This window comes from Nicotiana tabacum, chromosome 2 (assembly GCF_000715075.1).
Source record: "Nicotiana tabacum cultivar K326 chromosome 2, ASM71507v2, whole genome shotgun sequence".
Lineage (NCBI taxonomy): Eukaryota > Viridiplantae > Streptophyta > Magnoliopsida > Solanales > Solanaceae > Nicotiana > Nicotiana tabacum.
Window position 1 is genome coordinate 31488580 of NC_134081.1, and position 26032 is coordinate 31514611.

Sequence of the window (26032 nt, forward strand, 5' to 3'; positions counted from 1 at the left end):
TGCAAGTACCTTGAACTGGACCGCTGATACGGAATAGGCACACTGTACATAGCAAACTGCTTGCTCAAACAATTGGAGCATCTCGTACAAAATGAGTCATCGGCTTCACCAATTGAAGCCCTATACATAGCAAGCTGCCTGCTCAACCAATCGGGGCATCTTGTACAAAACGAGCCATCGGTTTCATCAATTGAGGTCCTGTATATAGTAAATTGTCAGCTCAATCGATCGGAGTGCCTTGTACGAATCAAACGTCGACTTCGCCAATCAAAGACTTGTATATAGAAAATTTTTCATTCCGCCAACAGAACAATTTGCATCGCTGCTCCATCGCAACAGATGCCAGAATAGACAGTTGCAAAACTCATCACTAACGTTCTGCCAATCGATGGCCGTAACTTAGCTTTGTAGTCAAGAGTATCTCTTGAGCAAGCTTTTCTTTTTCCTTTACTGTGACCTTGAATGTTTTGACATTTTGCTCATGCAGCTTCAGGCATGATTACGATTTAAGTCAATCACTTACAGGCGGAGATTACTTTACATTTCAGTGCAAAGCTCACCAAATAAGCGGAGACATTCTCAGTGCAAAGCTCTCCCAACAAGTAGAGATGCACTCTACAAGTCAAGCTCTCCCAACAAGCAGAGATAATTTTCAATGCTCCGACAGCTGCGAAACGGTACACAACCCGGCTAACAAATCGAGTCAAGATTAAGTACCCCATCATCCTGATCCCAAATAACGGCTCACCGGTAGTCAGGCATCATCATTCCTGCATCATCTACATCACATCTTAATATATTCTGCATTGCAATATATGGGTATGTGTGTATTATATTTTTTGCAGGAACAAACATCGCAACGTGGAACTCTTTCTAAGCAGTGAACCAAACTACAACACTATGAGGGATAACAAACTCATTAGCGGGCCAAGGATCCAGGTTCAGACACAAAACGATCAGTGGAACTCCCAATCATCAAATCCTTCAAATCAAGCCGCAAAATTCAAGTTATCATGAGTGCCCAATCCTCCACATTGTCGTATCGTCATAATATGATACTGGGGCAGTTCCTACGAGTATCGCTTCCCCCAAAAATCTTCACCCCAGAACTACATGAGGCCTGATCATCGTTAAGCCCGAGGTATGTAAGCAATTCAAAGCCAGAATTCGGCCCCAACTTCCCCAAATCTTCCTCAGCTCTCCCTAAAAATCATGCAATCCATAATCTTCCTTAAATCTATATGCCGCCCCTGTAATGCATGCCTAAAGTCGGGACAAAATTGGCTTTGGTTCAATTTCTTTGCCCGAAAACTCTTTCATAGTATCCGGTCAAAGAGGGGCAGTTGTTGTCGGCCAATTTTGACCCTCCCTTTTAAAAGTAATTTACTTGTACTTAATAAATTAAAATAAATATTTTGAAAGTATTTTTTATCAATAAATATCTATTTTTACAAATTAATTAAGTATTAGTTTTGAAATTAATCATTCAGCATTAGTAATACGTAATTACAAATGTACTTACTATTTTAATATTATTTTTAAATATGTAAGAGAGGTTTTTACGATCAATTTAACGAATTACTTCTTAAAACTTTTGATTAATTAGATTACTAGTTTCGAAATTAGTGTTGCAATTTAGAAAATAAAGTATTTTATAAACAATTAATTACAATAATTAGTAGTATATTTGATATTTATAATTTTACTATATTTTATTTGAAATTATTTAAGTTTAATTAAAATACTTTTAAAAGGGTTAGAAGACCAAAAGGTTACAATTGCAAATCTCCAATTAAATACAATATGGACATTTTTTAAAACTAATCTTTTGGCCCAATACCAAGCCCAACCCGGGAAAGCACCTAGTCCGAAGACCCTTCATTCCAAGTTGGCAATCCAGGCCATCACAATTGAGCCAATCAGAGCATGCCACGTCGCCCTTTCCATCCCCTCACAAAACAAACACACTCAATCCTACCTGTCGATCCATACCATCAACGGATCAGATTTATTCTCACTTTTTCCCTTATTTTATAAAACCCCTATAAAATTTTATTTCAACCGTTGGATTACAAGAATCCAACGGCCACCATTTTTTCTCATTAAATCCTTTTATTAATTCTAAATCTCCAAATAATCAGAGTCGTTGATCAAAAGATCCAACAGCTCCCGTTCTATCTCTCACTTTTAACCTGGGAGACCAACCTCTATTTCCAAAATACCCTAATCATTTTCCAAAGACCATGGCGCCTCTCTTTCCCTTTCCTCTCTCGTTTCTCTCAAACCCATCACCCAAATTAATCAAGAGAACCTTGCAAAAATTCGTGCAAGGTCTTAGATCACCCAGAAATCATCCTTCCTATCTCTCATATCCACAATCCTTGCTGAACTCCTTAATCATTTTGCCTTTGAGACTCAAAGCCCCAATCTGAAAACCCTAACCCATCAATCACCAAACCTTACACAAAATTGTGCAAAATCATATCAATCAAAGCCTGAAACGCCTATTTGTCCTCTATTATCCGCTAATCCTGCTATTCTTTTCCATTTTCGCCGATAGAATTCAAAACCAAATCAAACCCTAAGACCCCAAATTGTGTTACCGAACTCACCTATTCTTTCTTTTGTGTTTTCAAATCCATGGCATGCACGGTCGAATTTCTTTAGCACCATCATCATTATTCTTATCCATAGGTCAAACGCAGTGACCTCTAAACATTGGGGTTTTGTCCGATGGATTCTCGCCTTCAACGGCCATTCTTCATTTAGGTAAATCTTTCAACGATTTTCCTGTAAGGCCCAATAAAATTTTGCAAAGGAAAAATAATATTTTGTGGTCCAGACTAGGCTTATGTGTTTGAGGATTGTAGAAATTCCTTGGACTTTTTGGGTAGAACAATGTACCGAATAGTAAAGGAAAATTTTCAGCAAAAGAAAACATTTTTGCGGCCCACTATGCGATCGCAGAATCACTCTGCGGATCACATAATGGTCGCAGAGTGAGACAGGAAAGGGGAGGTTTGGAGACCAGGTTTGCGGCACATTATGCGACTGCAGACCAATTCTGCGGTGCATTATGTGACCGCAGAACAGGTCTGCGGGTCGCATAATGACCGCAAACCAGGTCAGTCACGCCCAGTTTTGGAGGCCAAATTATGCGGCCGATATGCGGTCTGCATATCGATTATGCGATCGCAAACCTTGTTCCGGAGCTCCATTTTTGGATTTTTAATACCTGACCCTACTTCGTTAAATACACGCTTTGGGCCATTTTGGAGCTAAAATTTGACATTTTAGAGTGAGAGAGAGTGCCCTAGAGTGAGAAGGTGTTCCTCAATAATTGTTCTTCAATTCTTGCTCAAATTTTGGAAGATTAAGAAGGGAAACTCACTAGGTCTTCATCCTAAAGGTAAGATTCTATACCCTAATCCTCAATTTTGAATTTTGTCTAGAAATGGGTAATTAGCAAGATAATTTTTGGGTGTGAGATTTGTTTATTTTTCATGCATGTGTTATCAAATGGTGTATGAAGAATGTTGAGCTAAAAATGATAAAGATTGGGTTGTGGGATGATGGAATCCTCCATAAAAGGACCTTAAAACCTTAATGCACGCCTAGTGTTTAATAAAATGCTCAAATGAGCTAGAACCATGAGCATCTTCCTAATTTTGATTTAATTTGTTATATTTCTACAATAGATTGAAGTTGCTAAGAATTCCAGAATATTTTAGATTTTAAGGAAGCTCAAATGAGGTATGTTGGCTAAACTCTTTTATTAGAATTGGATCCCACGATATTCATGTGAATTATGTAAGTCCCGAGTGGTTTATTATAAAATTGGCTATTCCGAGTAAGATTGGTTTGAAAGATATATGTTCAACAAGTAACCCAAATGCTTTACTTATGATATGTTATCAATTGAGGATGTGTTAAAAATATGGGCTGTGCATTAGGAATGTTCGACTTCAAGTTAAATTCAAACGAAGGCTATTATGTCAAATTTTGTGAAGAATCTCTAGGTGCCTTAGACTCTTAATTGCTCACATGTGTGCTACATGCCTTGATTTGAATTGTGGTTGTTATTGTTGATGATGTTGATGTTAGAAAGTGAAAAGGTGAGCATGAAATACTAAATACGACCAACTTGCCAAGAATGATCTTATAATTATGGCCATTAGTGCCAAAGAAATGAAAAGATGTGAAAGTAACATGAAATGCGTTGATTGATACAGAAAGGTTGATGTCTCGAATAAGACAGCCTAGCCGATCGGGTCATGATCGGATACCATGTTGCACGCATGGTGGTGATTGTGCTGGAAATTTTAATTGAAATTGTGATTGTGGTCGATATCCCTAATGGATAGCCTAGACGATGAAGCTAAGGCTATTCTTCAAGGGTTGGAATATTGTGTGGAGCATGATTTTCACCCTCTCATACTTATTACAACCCAAATTCGCATACCATAGATCACGCCGTAAGTTAGTCGACGTAAATCCAAGAAGAGATTATCTTTGAGATGATAAGAAGTTAATCCTATTGGTCTTAAACGATACAAGGGTGTATAAGAGTGGTTAACAAGTATTAGAAGTTAAACGAATCAAGGATGTTGTAACCCGTATTTTCGGGTAACACTAGAGGTGATTAACTGTCCCAAGAGGTCTTGTTTTAATGTATTTGAATCATATAATATCCGTATCATAAGTCTTGAAGTCAAGCGAGTTATGAAACAAAAGTCGATAAAAGTTGTCGCAACTTAAGTTTATAATTTTACTTAAACTTTAGGTCAAATGTTACTGCATTTTTCTCCCAATGTGCTTGGAATTATGGGGTGATCTACCTATCCAATTGAATATCTATGAGTCTAGTTTCCAACGCATTAAACCGTTCATCGATACGATCTCAGAATAGAGAGATATTCGCATTTTCGCGAGAGTGCGCCAAGCTGCTCTGTATGGGGCCCACAAAGGCGGTTTAAGACATATGGACATATATAAGATACCTCAACCCCGTTTAAATCATTATTTTTCAGTATATTCAGACCTTATAATCCTAAAAACAGTCTCTCAAGGTTCTCTCATGATCCAAGACCCAAACCAAGGGCAAACAACACAAATCAAATGTCGGGAATCCCGTGGCGCTAGTAAGTTTCTTGTTCTTCTTGTTGTTGCTGATTTTTGTGTTGTTCCAGCTCGTGTGGGAGGTTGTTTTAAGTGTTTTATGTTCTGTAAATACACTTTCAAGTTTTTAATATCAACCCTAGGTGATTTCAAGTCTTCTAAAGTAATTCTAGTGCCGAAAAACCCGAATTAATTGCTAGTTTTGCTTCCTTGTTCTTGTGGCAGAATTGAAGGGATATTTCATGGAAAATTAAGGTCAAATTGGAGTTGTTCTTTCTGTTTAAAGTTAAGGAACCTCTTACTCTATATATATTTAAGAGTATCCAAGTTGTGGCTAAGTCGTTGATGCTAGAACTTGTGAAATATATATCGAAAGGATTGGTAGTAATGTTGTTAGTTGGTGGACTATTTTGGAGGCTCGATATGATTATTAATGATTTTGTTTGGGCTGTTTGGTGATTTTATTGACTTGTGGGAAGTCATATAAATAGGGGAGGTGCTGTCCGTTTCATCGTAAAATAGGTTGCGGTCGATACATAATAGTTACGACGCTTAAACGATAATGATAGTGTCATTTCTCTTATTGTAGACTAAGGAGTCGTGACATTTGCATAGCTTGAGGTTGGGCAGTATATACAAGGTATGTGAGGCTATCCCCTTCATTCTTTTGCACGACTCCGATTGTACATAATGTAATGAACGAGCTCCTAAAGATACTCTACTCTTAGAAGCTAGCAGTACTTACATTGCTGCCCTTCTTATGAAATGATTGATATTGATGTTACTTCTCTTATTCTTATATTATCAATGTTGTTGGTAGTTCCTGATTCTTATAAGATTCTTGATGAAGAGTTAATCCTAATAACGTGTACGAAGGATACCGACCTTACGTCACTCCGAAAGGTTCAAAATGTGATTCCAATGAGTCCAGCATGCATCATATATATGTATCTATTTTACTCTACCGAGCCGCGCTATAGTTGGCCGGGTATGGCACCTATTGTGCAACCACTGATCAGTTGGGTTTTACCGAGCTCCACGTGGCCGGGTACGATTCTACCGAGCCCTATGATGGGCGGGTACGTTTTACCGAGCCTATTACGGCCGGGTACGATATGATGATGATGATGCCCACAAAGGCGTATGTTTTAAAAGTTTATGTAAAGGCGTATGTTTTAAAAGTTTATGTATATATATGTATGTATCATGTATTTCATGTCAATAGCCCTCAGAGGTACCCAGATGTCACAAGTTGTATATTCTCTATCCTTGTTTACATTACTGTTCTTACTTATGCTTTCCTGCCTTACATACTCAGTACTTTATTCGTACTGACATCCTTTTTATTTGTGGACGCTGCATGTCGTGCTGCAGGTCCTGATAGACGGGTAGACACAGCTCCCCCATCACAGTAGGCTATCCGGTTCAGCGGTTATTAGCGAGATCCCTTCTCCGGACTTGCCGTGGTCTTGGTATGCATTTTTGTTATAGACATTATGGGTATGTCGGGGCCCTGTTCCGGCAATGTTGTAGCACTTATGTTCTTTTAGAGGCTCATAGACAGGTGTCGACTCGTGTATGGTTTGGAATGCCTTGTCGGCTGATTTTTGTTGTATAGTCTTTCATGGCACCATGGTAGCTCGTACCTTATATATAGTTTCTTGACAGTCTTGTCGTCCCATGTTACGTATGTTCATGACATTATCTTTCATTGTTGGATGTTCATGATCCATGTCTACCATTTATATTGGTCTTTTCGGCCCTTAAAGATAATAAGGAAGGTTAGATAAAATGTACGTTGGTGCTCGGCAAGTATGGTCCGGGTTCTAGTCATGACCTTCCAGTTGGGTTGTGACAAACTTGGTATCAGAGCAAGTCTGTCCTAGGGGATGTCTATGAGCCGTGTCTAGTAGAGTTTTGATTATGGATGTATAGCGCGCCACATTTATAATCAGGAGGCTACGTGACATCTAGGGTTGTTACCTTCTTCCTGAATCTAGATCGTGCGTAGAGTTGAGTCGTTAGTGTTCATATCTAATATTCACCTTATTTTCTTTCAGCGATGCCTTCGACTAGGAAGCAAGCGATTAGTAAACGGCTTGATATAGCTGTAGGAGAGGGTAACATTCTGGTGCCTCCAGCCAGAGCAGGCCAAAGTGAGGCTCAGAGTGAGATGGCGTCTCATACCTCTCCGTCTCCTCCAGAGGATATTAGGAGGCACCCAGTAAATCCAATTCTCCCGTCTGGCACTACAGACCATGATATGTGCAGTGTGGTGCAGTTGTTGACTAGCTTGGTAGCTGCTCAGGCTCAGAGGCAGAATACCGGTGCTGCTGATAAATCGGTTAGTGCGAGAGTTCGTGATTTTATTAATCTAGACCCTCCAGTGTTTACCGGATCAGACCCCAAGGAGGACCCACAAATATTTATTGATCAGATTCATCGTACATTGCGGGTTATGCATGTGCTCCTTGCTAAAGATACGGAGGCAGTAGAGTTGGCTTCTTATCGGTTACGGGATTTAGCGGTTTTCTGGTATGATAGTTGGGAGAGATCTAGGGGTCCGAACGCTCCTCCAGCCATGTGGAAGGAATTTTCTGAGGCCTTTCTTTGTCACTACTTGCTAGTTGAGATACGACGAGCTAGAGCTGATAAGTTCTTGAACCTTCGACAGGGTAATATGAGTGTACGAGAGTATAGTATACAGTTTGATTCTTTAGCAAGGTATGCTCCCCATATGGTGTCCGAGATGAGTGATAGGGTACATCTGTTCGTGAACGGGTTGGGAGCACATCTGATAAATGAGTGCACAACAGCCTCCTTGGTAGAGGGCATGGATATTTCCCGTATTCAGGCTTATGCCCAGACCCTAGAGGATCGTAAGCGCCAGCAAAGGGCAGATAGGGAGCAGGATAGGGGCCAGCATAAGAGGGCGAGATTTGCAGGGTATTCTGATGAGTTCAGAGGCAGTATCAGGCCCCAATCTTCGAGGAGTTCGGCGCCACCTGTAGCTAGTGCTCCTCCACAGTTTCAGAGGCCTCGGTATGATCTATTTACCTATTCTGGTTCAGGTCAGAGTTCGAGGGCATCGGGCTCACAATTTCATAGAGATACTAGTCAGACGAGACCCCCAACACCTCGTTGTGATCAGTGCGGCAAGGCCCACTTTGGACTGTGCCGGCGAGGTTCCGATGCATGCTATTCTTGCGGACAGCCTGGCCATATGATGCGGGATTGTCCTAACAGAGGAGGTGGTGGTATGGCTCAACCGACTGGATCTGTGTCTGGTTCTGCCTCATCAGTTCGACCTCCAGCACAAGGTTTTCAACAGTCGACAGGTCGTGGTAGAGGTAGAGGTTCAGTGCCGAGTTCGAGTGGTGCTCAAAATCGAACCTATGCTCTAGTAGGTTGACAAGATCTCGAGTCATCTTCGGATGTTGTTACAGGTATATTGTCTGTGTTTTCTTATGATGTATATGCGCTAACTGATCCAGGATCTACCTTATCATATGTTACACCCTTTGTGGCTAATAAGTTTGGCATTGAACCTGAATTGATAAGTAAACCACTTGCGGTATCCACTCCGATAGGAGATTCTGTGATTGCTAGAAGGGTATATAAAGGTTGCACTGTGATGATTTGTAGTCGTCAAACCTCGGCAAATTTATTTGAGTTAGAAATGGTAGATTTCGATGTGATAATGGGAATGGACTGGTTGGCCTCATGCTATGCAAATGTTGACTGTCGTACGAAGATGGTTAGGTTTCAGTTTCCGGGTGAACCTGCCATTGAATGGAAGGGGAACATTGCTACGCCGAAAGGTAGGTTTATTTCCTATCTTAAGGCAAGGAAGATGATCTCAAAAGGTTACATTTATCATCTTGTTCGCGTTAGGGATGCGGAGGCGAAGCCGCCTACTCTACAATCAATCCCCGTGGTCAATGAATTTCCAGATGTTTTCCCAGATGAACTCCCAGGCCTTCCTCCTGAAAGGGAGATTGAGTTTAGCATTGATGCGTTGCCTGACACTCAACCGATCTCTATCCCTCCATACAGGATGGCCCCGGCAGAGTTGCGAGAGTTGAAGGCGCAGTTGAAGGACTTGCTGGATAAGGGTTTCATTAGGCCTAGCACTTCACCTTGGGGTGCACCAGTCTTGTTCGTGCGGAAGAAAGATGGGTCGTTAAGGATGTGTATCGATTATCGACAGTTGAATAAGTTTACAATAAAGAACAAGTATCCACTTCCAAGGATTGATGACCTGTTTGACCAACTCCAGGGTGCCAAGTATTTCTCCAAGATTGACTTGCGTTCAGGGTATCATCAAGTAAGGGTTAAGGAGAAGGATATTCCAAAGACGACCTTCCGGACAAGATATGGGCACTTTGAGTTCTTGGTGATGTCGTTCGGGCTAACAAATGCCCCAGCAGCTTTTATGGATCTAATGAATAGTGTATTCAGGCCCTATCTTGATGTGTTCGTGATCGTATTCATTGATGACATTCTGGTGTATTCTCGTTTGGAGGCGGAACATGCGGGCCACTTGCGGATAGTATTACAGACCCTTCAGGATCATAAGTTATATGCTAAGCTCTCTAAATGTGAATTCTGGCTGAACTCAGTAGCATTCCTTGGCCATGTGATATCTGATGAGGGTATTAGTGTCGACACTTAGAAGATCGATGCAGTGAAGAATTGGCCGAGACCTACAACACCGTCAGAAGTCCGCAGCTTCTTGGGGCTAGCAGGATATTATAGGCGATTTGTAGAAGGGTTTTCCTCTATATCAGCACCATTGACTAAGTTAACACAGAAAGCTACCAAGTTCCAGTGGTCTGATGCTTGTGAACATAGTTTTCAGGAGCTAAAGAATCGATTGACATCTGCGCCAGTGCTCACTCTCCCAGAAGGAACAGAAGGTTATGTGGTATATTGTGATGCCTCAGGTATAGGTTTGGGGTGCGTATTGATGCAACGTGGGAAGGTGATTGCTTATGCATCAAGACAATTAAAGAAGCATGAAAAGAATTACCCGACTCATGATTTGGAATTGGCTGCAGTAATATATGCTTTGAAGATATGGCGGCACTACTTATACGGCGTCCATGTTGACATCTACACAGATCACAAGAGTTTACAATACATCTTCAAGCAGAAGGAGTTGAATTTGAGGCAGCGTAGGTGGCTTGAATTACTGAAAGACTATGACGTCGAGATATTGTACCATCCCGGTAAAGCCAATGTTGTGGCAGACGCTCTCAGCCGTAAGTCAATGGGAAGTTTAATACATATTGAGGCAGGTAGACAAGGGTTGACGAAAGAGCTTCACCAGCTGGCCAATATGAGAATCAGATTGTTGGACTCTGATGATGGAGGTGTTACTGTACAGAATACAGCAGAATCATCTTTGGTAGCCGAGGTAAAAGCACGACAATATGAAGATCCTACCTTAGTAAGATTGAGAGAGGGAATTCAGCAGTGTAAGATTACAGCTTTCAAGATCGGAGAAGATGGGACACTGAGATACCAGGGCCGATTATGTGTGCCTAGTGTGGCAGGGTTGCGAGAGAAGATTATGATTGAGATTCATCAGTCCCGATATTCTATCCATCCTGGCTCGACAAAGATGTATCATGACGTTAAGGAGCAGTATTGGTGGGATAACATGAAGAAGTCTATTGTAGAATTTGTAGCCCAGTGTCCTAATTGTCAACAAGTAAAGATCGAGCATCAGAAACCCAATGGATTGATTCAGAATATAGAGATTCCGACCTGGAAATGGGAGGTGATTAATATGGACTTCATTATTGGATTACCTCGCTCTTATCATAAGTTTGACTCCATCTGGGTGATAGTTGATCGACTTACAAAATCTGCCCATTTTCTACCAGTTAAGACAACTTACACGGCTGAAGATTATGTGAAGTTGTATATCAAGGAGATTGTTAGGCTTCATGGTGTGCCGGTATCTATTATATCAGACCGAGGAGCTCAATTTACGGCTAACTTTTGGAGGTCTTTTTAGAAGGGTTTAGGCACACAAGTAAATCTCAGCACTGCATTCCATCCGCAGACTGACGGACAGGCTGAACGTACCATCCAGATGCTTGAAGATATGCTACGAGCATGTGTTCTAGATTTCAAGGGGAATTGGGATGACCATCTGGCACTTATAGAATTTGCCTACAATAATAGCTACCATTCTAGTATTAAAATGGCCCCGTATGAGGCACTGTACGGGAGGAGATGTAGATCACCAGTTGGATGGTTCGAAGTCGGTGAGACAGAATTATATGGGCCAGATTTGATTCACCAAGACATTGAGAAGGTGAAAGTGATACAAGAGCGACTGAGGACGGCACAAAGCAGGCAAAAGTCTTATTCCGATGTCCGACGTCATGATCTGGAATTTGAGGTTGGTGATTGGGTTTTCCTGAAGATCTCGCCGATGAAGGGTGTTATGCGTTTTGGGAAGAAGGGTAAGTTGAGTCCGCGGTATATTGGGCCGTACAAAATTCTTCGACGAATTGGACAGTTGCTTACGAGTTAGAATTGCCATCTAAATTGGAATTTGTCCACCCGGTATTCCATGTATCTATGTTGAGGAAATGTATTGGAGACCCTTCTCGGGTCGTCCCTATCAAAGATGTACAAGTTACAAAGGATCTATCATATGATGAAGTGCCAGTGGCTATATTAGATCGACAAGTCTGCAAGCTGAGAACAAAGGATGTAGCTTCCGTGAAAGTATTATGGAGGAACAAGAATATAGAAGAAATGACATGGGAAGCAGAAGAGGAGATGAAGTCTAAATACCCTTACCTACTCCAGAGTGAAGATAACGAGGATGCCGGGGGAAAGAAGGACGCATTATAAGGTGAAACGGCTCTATGAGGTAAGCAATAGCTTGTGAATACTCTTTTTTTAATACAAAATGGTGATATGCAGATAATGTACATATCCATAATGCTTTGTATAGTCTCGTAAGGCCATAGGTTAGGTTTAACTGCTTGCAAGTTTGGCTAGTGTCCATTTTATAGGGGAAACTCAACCAGAAATCTCCATCGGAATCCACGATGAGTTAGACACCCCATAAACCCTTACATTCGAGGACGAATGTTCCTAAGGGGGAGAGGGTGTTACAACCCAAATTCGCATACCATAGATCACGCCGTAAGTTAGTTGACGTAAATCCAAGAAGAGATTATCTTTGAGATGATAAGAAGTTAATCCTATTGATCTTAAACGATACAAGGGTGTATAAGAGTGGTTAACAAGTATTAGAAGTTAAACGAATCAAGGATGTTGTAACCCGTATTTTTGGGTAACACTAGAGGTGATTAACTGTCCCAAGAGGTCTTGTTTTAATGTATTTGAATCATATAATATCCGTATCATAAGTCTTGAAGTCAAGCGAGTTATGAAACAAAAGTCGATAAAATTTGTCGCAACTTAGGTTTATAATTTTACTTAAACTTTAGGTCAAATATTACTGCATTTTTCTCCCAATGTGCTTAGAATTATGGGGTGATCTACCTATCAAATTGAATATCTATGAGTCTAGTTTCCAACGCACTAAACCGTTTGTCGATACGATCTCAGAATAGAGAGATATTCGCGTTTTCGCGAGAGTGCGCCAAGCTGCTCTCTATGGGGCCCACAAAGGCGGTTTAAGACATATGGACATATATAAGATACCTCAACCCCGTTTTAAGTCATTATTTTTCAGTATATTCAGATCTTATAACCCTAAAAACAGTCTCTCAAGGTTCTCTCATGATCCAAGACCCAAACCAAGGGCAAACAACACAAATCAAATGTCGGGAATCCCGTGGCGCTAGTAAGTTTCTTGTTCTTCTTGTTGTTGCTGATTTTTGTGTTGTTCCAGCTCGTGTGGGAGGTTGTTTTAAGTGTTTTATGTTCTGTAAATACACCTTCAAGTTTTTAATATCAACCCTAGGTGATTTCAAGTCTTCTAAAGTAATTCTAGTGCCGAAAAACCCGAATTAATTGCTAGTTTCGCTTCCTTGTTCTTGTGGCAGAATTGAAGGGATATTTCGTGGAAAATTAAGGTCAAATTGGAGTTGTTCTTTCTGTTAAAAGTTAAGGAACCTCTTACTCTATATATATATATTTAAGATTATCCAAGTTGTGGCTAAGTCGTTGATGCTAGAACTTGTGAAATATATATCGAAAGGCTTGGTAGTAATGTTGTTAGTTGGTGGACTGTTTTGGAGGCTCAATATGATTATTAATGATGTTGTTTGGGATGTTTGGTGATTGTATTGACTTGTGGGAAGTCATATAAATAGGGGAGGTGCTGTCCGTTTCATCGTAAAATAGGTTGCGGTCGATACATAATAGTTACGACGCTTAAACGATAATGATAGTGTCATTTCTCTTATTGTAGACTAAGGAGTCGTGACATTTGCATAGCTTGAGGTTGGGCAGTATATACAAGGTATGTGAGGCTATCCCCTTCATTCTTTTGCATGACTCCGATTGTACATAATGTAATGAACGAGCTCCCAAAGATACTCTACTCTTAGAAGCTAGCAGTACTTACATTGCTGCCCTTCTTATGAAACGATTGATATTGATGTTACTTCTCTTATTCTTATATTATCAATGTTGTTGGTAGTTCCTGATTCTTATAAGATTCTTGATGAAGAGTTAATCCTAATAACGTGTACGAAGGATACCGACCTTACGTCACTCCGAAAGGTTCAAAATGTGATTCCAATGAGTCCAGCATGCATCATATATATGTATCTATTTTACTCTACCGAGCCGCGCTATAGTCGGCCGGGTATGGCACCTATTGTGCAACCACTGATCAGTTGGGTTTTACCGAGCTCCACATGGCCGGGTACGATTCTACCGAGCCCTATGATGGCCGGGTACGTTTTACCGAGCCTATTATGGCCGGGTACGATATGATGATGATGATGCCCACAAAGGCATATGTTTTAAACGTTTATGTATATATATATATGTATGTATCATGTATTTCATGTCAGTAGCCCTCAGAGGTACCCAGATGTCACAGGTTGTATATTCCCTATCACTGTTTACATTATTGTTCTTACTTATGCTTTCTTACCTTACATACTCAGTACTTTATTCGTACTGACGTCCTTTTTATTTGTGGATGCTGCATGTCGTGCTGCAGGTCCTGATAGACGGGTAGACGCAGCTCCCCCATCACAGTAGGCTATCCGGTTCAGCGGTTGTTGGCGAGATCCCTTCTCCGGACTTGTCGTGGTCTTGGTATGCATTTTTGTTATAGACATTATGGGTATGTCGGGGCCCTGTTTCGGCAATGTTGTAGCACTTATGTTCTTTTAGAGGCTCATAGACAAGTGTCGACTCATGTATGGTTTGGAATGCCTTGTCGGCTGATTTTTGTTGTATAGTCTTTCATGGCACCATGGTAGCTCGTACCTTATATATAGTTTCTTGACAGTCTTGTCGTCCCATGTTACGTATGTTCAAGACATTATCTTTCATTGTTGGATGTTCATGATCCATGTCTTTCATTTATATTGGTCTTGTCGGCCCTTAAAGATAATAAGGAAGGTTAGATAAAATGTACGTTGGTGCTCGGCAAGTATGGTCCGGGTTCTAGTCCTGACCTTCCAGTTGGGTCGTGACAATAGCCTAGCCGATCGGGTCGTGATCGGACTCCATGCTAAGAGTACGGTGGTATTGGTATTGTGAACAATGGAATATCGATACTAAAAATCTCCCAATGTGAGATATGGAAATTAATTTTAACACTGTCTTGATCCTAGATTGAGGTTTGATGTTGATTAAGGCTTTGATTGATATTATGATATTCGTGTTTGTATTATTTGTTCTATTGAGAGGATGTTTAGTTATACATACTAGTGCTATTCGACGGTACTAACGTCCCTTTTGCCGGGGGCGCTGCATCTTTAAATGGATGTAGGTGGTTCCACAGCAGGAGATATTGATCAGTGATAGCAGTACACCTTCTTCCCAGCTAACTTGGTGAGCCCCACCTCATCCCGGGGTCATGTATCTTTTGTACTTTGTGTATTCTGTTTGAGGTATAGTGGGGGCCTTGTTTCCGGCATTATCATTGTACTCTTCTTAATCTATAGAGGCTCTGTAGACATAGTGTGAGTTGTGTATTGGTGCTGGGAAAGTCAAAATATGTTATGTTGTGGTTGTATTACTTGTCCATTTGAGAATTTAGAAATGATGAAACTATTGGTAATGAATTGGTGTTGTAGACATGAACACCTTTTTATCTAATTAATGAAAATATGTATTATCTCCATTCGTGGATGAGTTTGGGTAGAAGGAAATCTAACAGACTTTCTCGGTCGGGTTCACTCGGTTGAGCGCTAGTCGCATTCCTCAGTTTTGGGGCGTGACATTTCCCCTTGTCTTCTTCAGTTTTCACTCATTTTGCTGTCATCATCATGTAGTCGTCATTCTCCACTTTCACCACTTGAATCTGAAACCCTAATGGCTCAATGGCCGCTATAAATAGGAGCTTTTAATGTTTTCACCGAACATCTTCAACATACATGACTAATACACCTAACTTCTTTCTAAAAAATTGAAGATACGGTAGATTTCTGTTTAAGCTTTTCGTTTGAAGTTTTGAGTTTGCACTTAATCTTTGCTTCTCTCTTTCTTTTGGCTCTGAGTTCGTCGTTGGTAAAAAGCTGAGCTTTGCTGCCGAAACTGTCACGACCCAACATCGACTAAAGGTCATGATGGCACCTAACACCGCCGCTAGGCAAGCAAACGGTGATTGATCACTTAATTACTCATTTTAGTATTTTGAAATCATAATTTTCATTAATTAAATCGTATGAAATAGATTTTTAAAGAGTAAGTGATAATATTTACACAGTTACAACAACGAACAACCCGTAGGAACACCCAAAACCCGGTGTCATAAGTGCATGAGCATTAACTAGGAAATATAATAAAATACAACATCTGTATGGTAATACAAATTAAACATGAGAATATAAATAACCCTGACTGTGCAGGATGCGGATCGTAACATGAAATGCAGCTCACGGTAAAGTCCTCGCAATAGTCATGCCTCGACGCCAAAAAGACCACCAGAAATATATGTACCTGCACAAAAAGTGCAGCAAGTGTAGCATGAGTATGTAAATCAACGCGTACCCAATAAGTATCTAGCCTAACCCCAGAGAAGTAGTGACGAGGGGTCGACATCAACACTTGCTAGTGGTCCAATAAGACAGATACAGTAGAAGTAAACAAATGTGAGTTAGAGCAAATAAACAAAATAACAAGTATAAATACGTGGTAAAATTCTCCTCTCGGCTAGCAATTTCCTCCTCAATCGGAGTAAATATAATGGACCTCACCAGATAGGTCGCCACAATTCAAATCAGGAAAACTCGTAGATATACTGCCTTCTTATCAATTATTACGCACGATTTCATAAGAGTATTTTTTAGAAATGTCAAGGTGTACGGCCCGATCCATCATAATGTTGCCAAACCATAGATACATCTATTGTATTGCCGAGGCAAATAGCCCGCTCCCATGAGAGTGTGATACAAAATCCTGCCGAGGCGAACGGCCCGATCCCATCATAATATGCGCACTGCCGAGGGTCGAACGGCATGAACCATAGATGTATCTATTATACTGCCGAGGCGAACGTCCCAATCCCATCATAATATGCGCACTGCCGAGGGTCGAACGGCATAAACCATAGAATAAGAAGCTTTGACGGGTCCTTGGCCCCACTCATGAATAGACGTGTGAGTTATAAATTTAAGGAAAACCTTTCGATGAGAACGCATAATGTGGGAGAAATTCGTAAGAGTACAATTATTTTGCGGCTAATCATGAAGCCTGTCGAATCTCTACAATAGCAAGTCTATCACTCTACACAAGTCTAGCCTTAAGTCGCAATGTAAAATAAAGGAATTTAATAGGCAAGAGACAACTCAAATAGTACAGTTATAGCATGGCGGGAACCTAACTCTACCCGGACATAACATGAATCTAGCTACGTACGGACTCTCATCACCTCATGTGTACGTAGCCCCCACAATGCGTAGCACATAACAAATACATCACCTAGGGGTAGTTTCGCCCTCACGGAGTTAGACAGGAGACTTACCTCTCTCCGAAGTTTCGTCACCTGCTCCAACGTCTCTCTAACCCCTCGAATCGATGGCCATCATTCCAAAACTAGTCCAACAACGTGCAAACCAATCAAAATATACCCCAATACGTATAATTCAACAATTTATAATGATTCCCAACTCCGCTCAAAAAACCAACAAAGACAACCCTCGGGCCCACGTGCCCGGATTCCGAAATTATTCGAAGATAAACTTTACCCATAACACCACGAACTAAAATATATAACTTATTCCAAATTCCATGTCCAATTTCGTGGTCAAAATCCAAAAATACCAATTTCTAGGTTTTCTACCAAAATCCCAAATTTCTACTAATTCCCATGTACAAATCCGTACATAATTCATGTATTTAAGTCAGAATAGGTGGGAATAGCTTATATTGCAATAGATTATGAAAATATCTCCTTGAAGCTCTCCAAAATTCGCCCCAACCAAGTGAAAATGAAAGAAAGTGGGCCAAAATCCCGTATAAAACCAAGCCCTCTGCCCAGCGTTCATCGCACCTGCGGCCACTTGACCGCTTATGCAGTTCCGCAGGTGTGGCCAAAAATACCGCTTCTGTAGTTCCCCTTCATCCCTCTTGCCTTCGCATCTGCGGACCAGACTCCGCTTCTGCAGAGTTGCACCTGCGACCAGGGATCCGCTTCTGCGGTCTCGCAGGTGCGGTACAAACCTCGCATATGCGCCTCCAACCTACCTCACTCCCTACCGCTTTTGTGACTCCCGGGCCGCTTCTGCGATCTGGCAGGTGCGGGAATTCTTTCGCACCTACGGCCTCTACCCAGCTCCCTTCTAACTGCTTCTCCAGTCCACTACCTCGCTTCTGCGATGAAACTTCCGCAGAAGCGGTTGCACCAGCAAGTAGAATCCTCCAGCTTTTCCTTAAGTCCAAAACCCGATCCGTTAACCATCCGGAATCCACCCGAGGCCCCCGGGACCTTGACCAAATATACCAACGCGTCCCAAAACACATTACGAACTTAGTCGAGGCCTCAAATCATGCCAAACAACATCGAAACTACCAATCCACGATCGAAATCCTTCTTTAACTTTCAAACTTTCAAACTTCGACGAACGCGTCCGAACCATACCAAAGCATTCCGGAATGATGCCAAACTTTGCGTACAAGTCATAAATCACAATACGAACCTATTCCAAGGCTCAAAACCCCAAACAGACATCGATAACACCAAAGTCCACTTCAAATCAAACTTAAAAAATTCTTAAACCTTCAAAATGCCAACCTACCATAATAAGCACTGAAATGCTCACAGGTGATCCGATACTCAACCCGGACATACGCCCAAGTCCAAAATTACCATACGAACCTATTGGAACATTCAAATACTGATTCTGAGGTTGTTTACTGAAAAGTCAAACCTTAGTCAATTCTTCCAACTTAAAGCTTCCAAAATTAGACTTTTCTTTCGAAATCAATCCCGAGCTTCCCGAAATTCAATTCCGACCACACGTACAAGTCATAATACCTGAAGTGAAGCTACTCAAAGCCTCAAACTGCTGAATGACATGCTAGAGCTCAAAACGACCGGTCGGGTCATTACATTCTCCCCTACTAAAACATACGCCCGTCCTTGAACGTGCTAAGAACTACTACAGAGTTGTCCAAAATCACTGTTTAACACCTCATGCACCTACCCGTGCCACCAGATTCCAGTTGAACACATTAGCTCGAGCCAGACTTAAAATCTTCCCTATAACCTTAGCTAACAAGCTTTAGAATCAAGTTCTGACTTCTAAATTTCTTTACAAGGCCTGATTCTAACACATGGACACCGTACCAATCACCACATGTTGTACCAAAACATGATCATGCATCTATGCTGAAATCACACCATGCACCACATAAGTTGGTTGTCCATAATAACATCCCCCGACCATAATGGCTGAAATTCCACGAATCTGATGCCCACAATACACCTCATGACAAGTGTAAGCCCTGTTCCAACTCTCGCAATGCTGCCACGACGAAAGAGACGTGTAGAAACTCATAACCACCTGGCGAATCAATAATTCATGGAGTCTCTCCTCCTGACCAGAACCATTACCTCATTCTAAACTGAATAACGATATTTTCTCTTTAATGTACCTTATATAAATCTGATTGCACTAATTTCGGGCCCAATAATCTCATCTCACTCAGTACAAGCTGCTCGGGCAATAGGCCACCTCAAACACCGTCTAGAATCTCATATAACGCCACCACAGTGCCAACAAGCTACAAACACGAATGTGATACATAAGGAAAAATAAACTCTGGAAAAAGAACTACCTGGCCCGCGTAACGAATAAAACAGCCGAAGAGATGCTATGAACCTTTCTCAGAGAATGAGAAACAAATACATAAAATAAGTATAGGGGACTGTACTCAACATCTCATTATTGCGGCGTGCAACCCGATCCACACATGATACCGTTGCGGCATTCAACCCGATCCAAACATGATACCATTGCGGCGTGCAACCCGATCCAAACAACGTACCCATGGCGACGTGCCACCCGATCCACACATAACAATAAATAAGGACGTACCCATCAAGCCATAATACTTATACCTACGGAATACCGAATATCATCCACAAGCACGCCAAGTGCAAAAATACAACTTTGGGGAGACGGATAGCGCAATACGCTACCAACCCAAGCACAACTAAGGCGCAATAAATGACCTGCATCTCGAGAGCCATCCTGCTCATATAACACCACAAGCTACACGGGACCTCAACACATGTGTAAATAATCATGTCGTCTCAATCCAGAACAACTCCCACAATTCACAACCAAAGTAACAGAGCGCCTTCCAGGCATAATCTCTCCCATTACCGAAAGTACCATAATCTTCATGCTTGGTTTCAATCTTTTACAATCAAGTGACTAACATGTCACACTTATGCAGATTTCCCCGTGGGATACTCTCCCACGACCTTTCACACCAGGTAGCAAGTCTGCACATCCATACCATCAACCGTTCTAATTCTGTAAAGCAAATCAAGAATCCGCAAATCAGTACACAATGCCCCTTCCGCAGAACACCATTCTCAGGTGACACTAAAGAAAATTCTAGCTACTCTAAACATCTGAATTCACCCCTACTCATCTGAGCTCGTGACATTCTTGTCGACACCGAACCGCAACCTTGATCCTCAACTTTCAAATTCCTATATCGCTCACTGCACCTATCATGCCACTACGCGAGAATACACGAATTCATCATAACCCCTGAACTACCAGTAGAATAACACTTCATTGGCTAGAAACCTTTCACTTAGCTCATCTCCGAAGAGCCCATGCAACACGCAAATGAATCCCCAAACCGCAGAAAATACAACCTCAAACCATGATCTAAACCGTCATAACTCTTCCGGAATCCATTTACATAACAAAGCCATTTGAATCAAATACCTCCCAAATCAATCAAGTTGTGGTGGTTGTGAAGCCCACACGTACAACCATAAACCATATGTATAACTTTACACAATAAAGGAAATAATCGTTGCCACAACCATGCCGATTCAACCATTACAAACCGACCCAAATTCTTTCAATTTACTCTTGACCTGCCTTGGAAATAATAATATCTCCATTCACAACATAATGAACTCAATCTGCACTCATCCCGAGCGACCGAATCACGAGACCACATCGTCTCAATACCCATGAATCATCTCATACCCTTCTCAAGCGCACAATAGCATCTCGAACTAGTACCCCCAGTTTGCAAGACCTTCCGCGAATCCAAAGCTATTTCTTCCTTTACTCCAATACTGCATCGCATACCCGACGATGACATAGAACATTCCAAGTTTCATTCACAATCCACTACAAAACCTCGGTCCTTAACTGCACAGCAGACTCGAAATCCTTAAGCACTGCACTTTAATTCTTGAACCCACTAGGAACGTTGCTGAGAGTCACTCACTTCGACCTGATCCCGAACATAACTGAACTCCAATGCTCTGCGAGCACATGAACACCCTTTCAAAGAAGCAACCAGCTGAATTCCTTTCCTTGTACACTACATCCATAAGAAGTATAAACTTTGAGTCTTCCCAAATCCTGCACCTCAATCGATAAGGCGAAGTATAGAACACATTCATCGAGTTCCTTTTTTCGAATTACTCCTGATATTTCCTTTTCCCTAGTCATAATTAATCCTCCAATGCATCAATAACCAGAAACCGCACAAGTAGACAACCACGCGATCCAATCGTAAATGGTGGGGCTCCCCTACTTAGCTTTAAGCTACCATCACATAAACCTGGAACCCACGAGGATTCCTCCTTCTCAGTTACCATGATCTCGCACCTCTAGCCCGCCAAATTTCTCAAAATCATTTGTTAAACTTTTCATGAAACATTCTGAATTATCAGTCACAATCACATATTCGACCTCTTACTAGGTAGCAAATAGTATTCTTCGGAAAAGCTTCATCAACATCACGCAACCGCTAACCTGCTCATAGGAGTTAACGCACTTGTGGGATTCTTTATTGACATCTTCCAACGATGCTGCACCGGGTACAACTACCACGTAATCAGTAAATTCTCCTAAGCCGATGCTCGCCCACCAGCTGTATAAGTCTGTGCCTTCCCCATTGACATCAATTGAAAGTTCAACAATACCTTCCAAACTCAAGTCATATTGCATCGAAACGATAATCAAATCTTCACACCCCTCTTAATTTCAAGCAACTCATTTCTGCTATATTCAATCTTTCTTCATACAATAACCATCATTCCAAATAAAATCCATAGACCAGATCACCTTCCATCACAATTCCCAAACTGTTCTACACTTCTCAAGGAACGTGGCTATCCTACCACAGAATCTATACGCTACTCTGCCACTCCCACTTCGGTTAACCCATCTCCTTAAGCAACTTCTCGACCTCTATTGTGCGTACTTGACCTGCTAGCAATTAAATCACCGCGAGACAACTCCCACCATGTCTTTCACTGTCCTTCACTACCCCAATACCGCCTCAAATCGAAATCCATCTTTGTAGCACCCGAACTAATAATTTACTACCAACTCTAGGCCTCGTCACAGATCATCTTTCTCGAGCCATCAGCATTAGAAACACCGATTTGATTCTGAAACAGCTACACACTGCCATCTTTGACAAACGCTTCTCAGACACCATTTCACAACTCCCTGCCCCGAAGGCGAATCAAGATGACCATAACACCAGCGAACCTTAGTGCGTTCAACAAGGACGACGATATCGCATCACAACGAAAATTCCACCACACTCAAAAATACCAAGTCTCGTTACTCCATCAACCAAAACCTGAACATCCATAGTCCGATTGCCTTTCTTTGATGGAATTAAATGTTGAACCTCTAAATCATGCACTGAGAAATCCTCATTTTGAGTCATTTACTGTCACGACCCATAAATAAGCACTCTACCATCACACCAACACGGTGCGGTAACAACTCATGATGATCATAGCAACCTGTGTATAGCCTTAAAACCATAGGAAGTACATATACTGAACTGAAATGATAGAACACCATTCCGTAAGGCGGCAATAATAGTATGCCCGAACACGCAGGGAAAAATATCCTGCACCACGTCTGCAGTACCAGTACAACTCCTAGATGTCCGATTGACGACAAGCGCTTCACGTCGCATAAGATTGAGTAGGAGGAAAATAAAGGAACAAGCCTCAATGGAATTAAACCGCATGACGAGGAAATTAAGAAGGGAAGTGCTCCTAACAGCCCTGTAGCCTCTCGAAGATAAGCACAGACGTCTCCTTACCAATCCGCAAGACTCTACTAGACTTGCTCATGACTCGTGAGACCTAAGTGAACCTAAGACTCTGGTACCAAGCTGTCATTATCCAAAATCCACTAAAGGTCGTGATGGCGCCTAACACCGCCGTTAGGCAAGCCAACGGTGATTGATCACTTAATTACTCATTTTATTATTTTGAAATCATAATTTTCATTAATTAAATCATATGAAATAGATTTTACAGGGTAAGTGATAATATTTACACAGTTAAAATAACAAACAACCCGTAGAAACCCCCAAAACCCGGTGTCACAAGTGCATGAGCATCAACTAGGAAATATAATAAAATACAACATCTGTATGGAAATAAAAATTAGACATGAGAATATAAATAACCCTGATGGAGACTCTGCAGGCTGCGGATCGTAACATGAAATGCAGCTCACGGTAAAGTCCCCGCAATAGTCGGGCCTCGGCGCCCAAAAGACCACCAGACATATATGTACCTGCACAAAAAGTGCAGCAAGTGTAGCATGAGTAGGTAAATCAACGCGTACCCAGTAAGTATCTAGCCTAACCCCAGAGAAGTAGTGACGAGGGGTCGACATCAACACTTACTAGTGATCCAATAAGACAGATACAGTAGATGTAAACATATGTGAGTCAGAGCAAATAAACGAAATAACAAGTATAAATACGTGGTAAAATTCTCCTCTCAGCAATAACTCAAACTCTCAGCTAGCAATTTCCTCCTCAGTCTAAATATATATAATGGACTTCACCAGATAGGTCGCTATAGTTCAAATCAGGAAAACTCGCAGATATACTGCCTTCTTATCAATTACTATGCACAATTTCATAAGAGTATGTTTTAGAAATGTCGAGGCGTACAGCCCGATCCATCATAATGTTGCCGAACCACAGATACATCTATTGTATTGCCGAGGCGAATGGCCCACTCCAATGAGGGTGTGGTACAAAATCCTACAGAGGCGAACGGCTCGATCCCATCATAATGTGCGCACTACCAAGGGTAGAACGGCACGAACCATAGATGTATCTATTATACTGCCGAGGTGAATGGCCCGATCCCATTAGAATAAGAAGCTTTGACGGGTCCTTGACCCCACTCATGAATAGACGTGTGAGTTATAAATTTAGGGGAAACCTTTCGATGAGAACGCATAACGCAGGAGAAATTCGTAAGAAGCGGTTGCACCAACAACCAGAATCCTCCAACTTTTCCTTAAGTCCAAAATCCGATACGTTAACCATCTGGAATCCACCCGAGGCCCCCGGGACCTTGACCAAATATACCAACGCATCCCAAAACACATTACGAACTTAGTCGAGGCATCCAGTCATGCCAAACAACATCAAAACTACGAATCGACGATCGAAATTCTTCTTTAACTTTCAAACTGTTAAACTTCGACGAACGCATCTGAACCATACCAAAGCATTCCGGAATGATGCCAAACTTTACGTACAAGTCATAAATCATAATAAAAACCTATTCCAAGGCTCAGAACCACAAACAGACATCGATTACACCAAAGTCCACTTCAAATCAAACTTAAGAAATTCTTAAATCTTCAAAATGCCAACCTTCCATAATTAGCACAGAAATGCTCCCGGGTGATCCGATACTCAACCTGGACTTACGGCCAAGTCCGAAATCATCATACGAACCTATTGGAACCTTCAAATCCAAATTCCGAGGTTGTTTACTCAAAAATCAAACCTTAATCAATTCTTTCAACCTAAAGCTTCCGAAATTAGAAATTTCTTTCCAAATCAATCCTGAACTTCCCGAAATTCAATTTCGACTATACGTACAAGTCATAATACCTAAAGTGAAGCTACTCAAAGCCTCAAACCACCAAACGATGCGTTAGAGCTCAAAACGATCGATCAGGTCGTTACAGAAATATAACACCCCGGAAAATTTCGAAGTACTTAAGTGTAAAGCCCGGTAAAGTTTGCAAAGAAAATAATATTTCATGGTGCCGAACTAGGCTTATGTGTTTGAGGATTGTAGAACAATGGGTTGAACAATGCACCAGAAAGTAAAGGAAAATTTTTGGCGAAAAGTGCATTTCTGCGGTCCATTATGCGACCGTAGAACCACTTTGCGGACCGCATAATGGCCGCAGAGTGAGGCAGTTAATTGGGTCAGTTGGAAGCAACTATGTGGTCGACTATGCGACCGCATAATTGTTATGCGGTGCATTATGCAACCGCATAACTATTATGCGGTGCATTATGCCACCGCATACACAGACAGTTCTTTTGGCTATTTTGTAACCAATTATGCGACCGATATGCGGTCCGCATATCGGTTATGCAATCACATACCTTGTTCCGAAGCTCCATTTTTGGGTTTTTAAAACCCGACCCTATTTCGTTAAATACATTCTTTGGGTCATTTTTGAGCTATTATCTGACATTTTAGAGTGAGAGAGGGTGCCCTAGAGTGAGAAGGTGTTCTACAATATTTGTCCTTCAAATATTGCCCAAGTTTTGGAAGATTAAGAAGGGAAAACTCACTAGGTCTTCATCCTAGAGGTAAGATTCTACACCCTAACCCTCACTTTCGAATTTTGTGTAGAATTGGATAATTAGCAAGATAATATTTGGGCATGAGAGTTGATTATTTTACATGCATGTGATATCAAGGGGTGTAGAAAGATTGTTGAACTAAGCATGGTAAAGATTGGGTTGTGGGATGATGGACTCCTCTATAAAAGGGACCTTGAAACCTTATGCACACCTTGTGTTTGATAAAATGCTCAAATGAGCTAGAAACATGATCATCTTCCTAATTGTGGTTCAATTTTTTATATTTCTAAAATAGATTGAAGTTGCTAAGAATTCCGTAACGTTTTAGAGTTTAAGGAAGCTCAATTGAGGTATGTTGGCTAAACTCTTCTTTAAGAGTTGGAATTCTCATTATCCTTGTAAGTTCCGAGATGTTGAT